Source organism: Sinocyclocheilus anshuiensis, unplaced genomic scaffold (genome assembly GCF_001515605.1).
Source record: "Sinocyclocheilus anshuiensis isolate Anshui unplaced genomic scaffold, SAMN03320099.WGS_v1.1 scaffold182, whole genome shotgun sequence".
Taxonomy (NCBI): Eukaryota; Metazoa; Chordata; class Actinopteri; order Cypriniformes; family Cyprinidae; genus Sinocyclocheilus; species Sinocyclocheilus anshuiensis.
In genome coordinates, this window is record NW_015547632.1 from 24232 (window position 1) to 31659 (window position 7428).

At 36.6% G+C, this 7428-nt stretch overlaps 1 long non-coding RNA gene across 1 annotated transcript; it reads left to right on the forward strand.

Annotated features, from left to right (window-relative positions):
* The first annotated feature begins 3243 nt into the window (after nt 1-3243).
* Nucleotides 3244-3857, forward strand: LOC107701794 (uncharacterized). The gene is made up of 3 exons (XR_001635685.1): nt 3244-3312; nt 3411-3464; nt 3747-3857. It is a non-coding gene; the product is annotated as an uncharacterized LOC107701794 (long non-coding RNA).
* Nucleotides 3858-7428: the final 3571 nt, after the last annotated feature.

Below are 7428 nucleotides of genomic sequence, written 5' to 3' on the forward strand. Positions count from 1 at the left end.
AATCCATAGAGCACACCTTTTCTGTCCTGAGACCCTCAGGGGACCACCAAGGAAGAACACTGAGTAAGTTAAGAAGGGGAAAAACTAAATGTCTGATAACTTTAACAATGTCCAGGAATACAGACATGATGGGCTGCAACATTCACAGGAAGCTGTTTGTTCTGAAAGTACAATTATCTGCACGTTTTAGTCAAATTGAACTAAATCAAACTAAACACCATTTCAAATCATATTAAATATTGTTATGGATTTAATGTTATATAACAGGGATCCTCAAATCTGGCCCACGGGATCCACTTTCCTGCAGAGTTTAGCTCTAACCTTAATCAAACACACCTGAGCATGCTAATCAATGTCTTCAGGATCATTAGAAAATCGCAGGTAGGTGAGTTTGATCAGGGTTGCACTCAACTCTGCAGCGCACTGGCCCTCCAGGGCAAGATTTGAGGAACCCGGTTATATAAAAATGTAGGGTATAATAGGACATGACAGCAATATTGTCCATTTTAATCACGTTCCAAAAGTAATTTCAATGAAGTTACAGCTCAACAACAACAACAACAACAAAAACATGCATAACGTTACACCAAAAAAAAAAATTATGTTGGTACATACCATCAGTTTTGAAATCATGGTTCGGTATGATTTTAGTATAGCAGGAGAAAAAAATAATAATCAAAATTGCTTTCTTTAGTAAACAGTGGTTACTGAACAAATTGGGTCTCTCTTAAATGAACTATAACCAAAATTATTTAATGGATAAAAAATTTCAGCTAATGCCATAAATTACATAGGGAGTCCAATTACTTGCACATTACTATATTTAAGGTTTCATTTAACGGAACCCAAAGTATTAAATTGCAATACATTTTTAGATTATATAATAATCAACAAAATTGTATGCAAACATTTAAATTGCACATAGGGTAGTTTTTTACATTAACTTGGAAAAGCTCATTTCAAAATTATGCTTTTACTCTAATTCACTGTTGAAATATAATCATTTACTCACTGACTGAAGTGAAGTGAAGTGACGTGACATGTGGTCAAGTATGGTGACCCATACTCGGAATTAGTGCTCTGCATTTATCCCATCCAAAGTGCACACACACAGCAGTGAACACACACACCGTGAACACACACCCGGAGCAGTGGGCAGCCATTTATGCTGCGGCGCCCGGGGAGCAGTTGGGGGTTCGGTGCCTTGCTCAAGGGCCCCTCAGTCGTGGTATTGAAGGTGGGAAAGAGCGCTGTCCTCCCCCGACCTACAATCCCTGCCGGTACGAGACTCGAACCCGCAACCTTGGGTTACGAGTCCGACTCTCTAACCATTAGGCCACAACTTCCCTATCCCTATCCCCTGTCATGAATCATGACATTTAAACATACATTAAATAACTTTACCAAGTGATTAGTTTAACATTTACATCATGTTGACAACTTCATCTGTGGTGCATTTGGAATAGAATTTTCTTTAACTAGAGGGTATTGTAGTGTGATCCAGCCTTAATAAAACACAAATTAACAAAATGCATCATGTTTCATGTAATTGCTTAATCAGTGTTACAACCACAAAGGACACCAATAACACTGTTTGTGAATAATGTCGCACTTAACACTGCGTTTTAAAAGTTATTCAATGTTCAGAGTTTGATGGTTGGCTACAAAACCACTAGACATGGTTTTTTCTTTACTGTTAATTATATAGGTTAAGTTTTATTATAGGTTATGTATTTATATCTTAAAATCGCAGCTGGTTTGCGCTCTGTTGTTCATTTGAACCTTTAAAGGGATAGTTCAAATTATATCATTAATTACTCACCCTCGTGTCGTTCCAAAGCCATAAAACCTTTGTTAATCTTCGGAACAGAAATTAAGATATTTTTTATGAAATCCGAGAGCTTTCTTACCCTCCATAGACAGCAAGGGTCCTACCACAATCAAGGTTAAGAAACATAGTAAGGACATCGTTAAAATAATCCATGTGATGTCAATGGTTCAACTGTAATTTTATAAAGCTACAAGAATACCTTTTGTGCATAAAAAAAAAAAACTAAAATCAAGACACATGCACATGCTTTGATCTGCATGTAAGCAATGCATGTGCGTGGTGCTGCTGACAGAGAACACACATGCACCCTGTTTACGTTCAGAGGAAAGCACGCGCATGCGTAGTGGTACACTCCAAAATGGTGGCAGGGGGTGACTCGGGGGAGAAAACTTGTTGAATAAAGTCATTATGTTAGGTTTTTTGGCACACAAAAAGTATTCTCGTAGCTTCATAAAATTACGGTTGAACCACTGACGTGACATGGACCATTTTACCGTTGTCCTTACTGCTTTTCTGGGCTTTGTACTTGGTAGGACGCTTGCTGTCTATGCAGAGTCAGAAAGCTCTCGAATTTCATCAAAAATATCTTAATTTGTGTTCCGAAGATGAACAAAGGTTTTACAGCTTTGGAACAACACAAGGGTGAGTAATTAATCATATAGTTTTCATTTTTGCGTGAACTATCCCTTTAAATGGAAACACTTCAGCCGGTTCAAAGTAGTCATCTGATTGGTTGAATTCTACAGGATTTCTGGGAGACATGCGTGTCGCGTTCTTTAACGTCCTGTCTGGAAAACAAAGTGTTTTGTGACGCTAAATCCCCTTTAGGAAAAAAAAAAGAGCCGCTGTATTTATAACTTTGACAATAAGTGCATACCATGATAAACTAAATACTGGAGTATACGCATAAACGTTTTAAAATACGTCCAAGAGTTTTACATGTCAGTCAGTTATTGAAGTGGTATCAACTTTTCATTTGCATGCCCCTAAAGATGATGCTACACACAATGAACCGTGATTGGTTGCTTTACCTGTCAGTCAGATGGTCTCTCGGATGGTCCTTGGGCAATCAAAGGGGTTCAGACCTTCTGTTGTCAGCCTGAAGGCCTGGCTACACAAGACAAAGATTTTCTTAACTTTAGGGCTTTCATGCAACTGGGCACAAGAACAAATCACACTAAGATTTGGACTACAGCAAACATTCCCATTGTGAAATTCACATCAGAGTCCTCATGCTGTCAACAAAATACCAATATAGATTTTTGGTAGTCAACGTAATAATAAATGAACCAAACTCTTATTACAGTTATTATACGAATATGTTTTATGCTTTTCTGAAATTTGGTTTTCATTTTAGTGTGTATTTATTTGTTTTGGTAACAAGCAAATATTACCCACTCCATCTTTCTCATCTCCAGTGGGCATCTCTCAGGCAGACCATCATGGAGACGGCTGGAGTGCTTATCCACCTGACACACAAGGTAAAAGAACATTAATTAGAATAAGGAGAAAACACTAATTCACAGCCCTTCACACAATCTAAAACTGAATAACATAATATTTTGTGTTCAATCCATAGAGCACACCTTTTCTGTCCCGAGACCCTCAGGTGACTACCAAGGAAGAACACTGAGTAAGTTACCTATTTATTTTTTATTTTTTAATTGATGTTGAAAACCATCATCATTAGATTACTTTACGTTTTTACTTACCAACTCCATTTTGAGCTCCAGTGTGTCTCTTTAGCAAACCAGAAAATACTGAAATGCATATATGGATCAGGATCATTTTTTTTTGAAAATGGTAAACATTTTACCCTAAATAATGTGACATTCTTTTGATAACATCCATCAAGGCAGATGCATGTAACACTACATTTAACATTTAAAACCTTACAGTAAATTTATACTTACAGGTACTTCTGGTGGGAGACAGGAAAATCCAGTCTTGAGTACAGTACCAAATCAATGTACACGTACGTTATTTATTAATTTAAATAAGTTGCAAAATGCATCATTTCATTCATCAAAGCTACATACCAAATTAAATTATCTTCTGTATTGCAGCTGAAGAAAGGGCAATTCTGGAAACACTAGAGAAAATGGACATGAAGATCAACCATCTGACTTCATTGGTCCAGTCTCTAGTGGGGAACAGGCGTGTTGTACCCCAAATGCAGATGGCTGAAGAGGAAGAGGGTGGTGTCTTTCCTCTAGCATCTACTGCAGACCTAGATAGGCTGGAACAAAGATTGTCAGACAGAGGGTTTATGCAGAGAATGGTAAGAATCACTGAAACTGTCAAACCTACAACTACTAACAAAATGTAAACAAACTGTTTGTGTGCTAACATGTGTGTGCATGTTTACACACTACCAGTCAAAAGCATGGAATGATTAAGGTGAAATGTTGTTGAAAGAAGTCTCTAATGTTCACTCCATTTATTTGCGAATATATACAATTATTTATGAAAAATATAACAGAAACAGTAATACTCTGAAATGTTACAATAATAAGCTGTTATTTTAAAATATTTTTAAATACTCATTACTCCAGCCTCCAGTGTCACATGACCCTTCAAAAATCATTATAATATGCTGATGCTGCTCAGTTATTAGCAATTATTACTGGCAGTTATTAATAATGGTTCATCTTATCAGTGTTAATTATCATCAAAAACAGTTTTTGCTACTCATTATATTTTATGGAAACCATAATTATTTATTTTTTCCAGGATTCTTTGAAAATTAGAAATAACACTGATTTGCAGGGGTTAAAATCGGATGTTATGTTGGGGGGCTCTGGTTTCAGCCTTTTGAGGGGTGGGCGTGTGTGCAAGTATATAACAATAATAATAATAATAATAATAATAATAATAACAACAACAACATAGTTAGTCAACGTTACATTTGCTAACAATATAATATTCATTATGTTAAAGGCACAATATGTAATTTTCGCCGCTGGAGGGCGCGTATTCAAAATAAACAAATACCAGGTAGCGTAGTTTGATGACACCGTGACTGAGTGTGGAATCATGGGAGTTGTCGTCTTCATCCCCACAGCCGATGCAATCCGACGGGACTAAGGCAGAAATCATGTTCATGGATGAGCTAATGATTTATTAACGCAGTAGAATGAAGCAGAGGCTGAAAGCCGTCGAAGCGAAACGAGGCCGCTGAACGAGCGCGACACACGCCTCAAAAGCAGCGGAGCTTTTATTATGCCACAGTCGACCGCTTCCGCTCCTTCCGGTCGTGCGTATGTGGGGGAAAAAAGCAGCGCTATTTTATCATACTAGATACATTTGAAAGTTCTGTTATAATGCTACTCTGTGCGGTCGTCACCGGTCTATTAAAACGCACAACATATTAAAGCGTCTTTGGCGTTTCCATGTTTTCTACAAAACAAAACTGGAAATCGAGGGGGTTATGACTGCTATGACATTAGCAGGCGAAACAATGACACTATGGACACGGTCCGTGTCACTAGTTAAAATTGATTATTTCTCTGGATTTAAACATTCTTCGAAACATTTGGGATAATGTAAGTACACAAGTCAGCAAAATATATAACACTGTTCTAGTGGTTTTTGGATATTTTAATAAAAAAATCTTGCATATTGTGCCTTTAATTCTTTGTTAATTGTTATAATGTAAAAAAAAAATGTTTCTTTGGAATTATAGTCATTTTGAAAAGTGATCATTTCATATAATACCACAATAGGGCAATCATGAAAGTCCAAAAACCAATGGCGCACGACCAAGAAAACAACAAGAAATAAATCTTGTACTAATTTTTTAGAAATTTTAATATTAGTATAGGGATACTGGAATGCAGAAATACTACACAGAACTAAGTTTCCGTACGTACATTTATAACACTATTCTTTGTATTATATCACCTTTGCGTCAAATTACAAAAAAACAGTTGACGCTAATGCGAGGGTGTTTCTAATGCAGCGTCTATGGGAGAGACCGTAAATTTGACATTGTTCTCTCTTCTGACTGCCGTTATCAGTCTCTCTCAATTTTTTTCCTTTTATTGAAAGTCACGAAAACACTATCGTGGAGTTTTTTGTTTTGCTATTTGAGCAAATGGGAAAGCAAAAAATATATTTGTGGTACTCTCCCATTCACTGCTCTTCAAGTTAACCCAACTATGACGACTTCCGCTGCTGAGAAACCCGGAAATGTGAAAAGGGTCCATTACAAAGCATTGCGAGTTTCACAAAACAGCATAGGATACTGATAAAGGAAACCAGCAACAAAAAAGGAGCAAACAATCATCTATATCAGACTGTACGTTGCTGTTTGGTTGTCATGCAACATCAAACCACATTTACAATATGTGTCACAGGTGAATATTTGTAGGCTATAAGCATTTTAGGTTTCTTTTCGTGTTAATTTAAGCATGTTATTAAAGAGCCCTGTTTCATGTAAAAAAAATTATTCTCAAGCACACACGAAAGGCTATACATTTTTACTTTTTTGCAAAGGTCCATTTAGGGCCTCTGTATGTTATTACCTTGAGAAAACATAATGCTAAAATTAGAAATATGAGCCTGAAAATGTATAGGAACTCTGCTTCACTGTTACTTTTCAATTTAATGTCTCCTAGACAAATAAAAGAATTATTACTTACCACAAACTTTCCATTTTGAATGGCAGTGCACCATGGTTTACACAAAAACATGAAGCAGTACAACCATTTTCACCTTTGATAATAATAATAATAAATGTTTCTTGAGCAGCAAATCAGCATATTAAAATGATTTGATCATGTCCTGCTGAGAAAATTCAGCTTTGCATCACAAAAATAAGTTATATTTTAAAATAGTTAAATATAGTTCCTATAAATGGTTTCATAATATTAAATTATACTGCATTTTCAATAAAATAAATGCATTTTTGGTGAACATAAGAGGCTTCTTTCAAAAGAAAAAAAAAACTACAAAATCTTAATTGTTCCAATCTTTTAACTGGATGTGTATAGAATACAGGTCAATTTAATGCTAAAATATTACTTAAAAATGTGCCTGTTGAAGGTGAACAGATTATCCATCAGTGGCGGGCCAAGCATGAAGAAAACTGTATGGAGGATTTGCTCCAAGGTGTTCTCCACTGACGTCGCCCGGCAGCTGAACTGGTGCGGGAGGGGAGACAAGAGAGGGATCCGAACAGATTATCTATCAGTGGCGGGCCAAGCATGAAGAAAACTGTATGGAGGATTTGCTCCAAGGTGTTCTCCACTGACGTCGCCCGGCAGCTGAACTGGTGCGGGAGGGGAGACAAGAGAGGGATCCGAAAATCCAACATCGGAGCACTCCTAATAGGTAAGTTCAATAATGTTGTATAAATACAAGCAATAGAATTAATGGCGGAGCTGTCATTACAGCATTAGTCAGTACAACTAAAATAATGTATAACAGGTTTCAAATCGGTCAAACATAATCTGACGTAGCATCAGCCGTTATCAAAAATATTTAGAAATTATAATAACTTGATAAAAACTTAAATGAGACTTAAAACATCAGTTAAACCCTTTAGAAATCCATTTGCCCAACCAAAACGCACGCGAAACAACTTATGGTATACT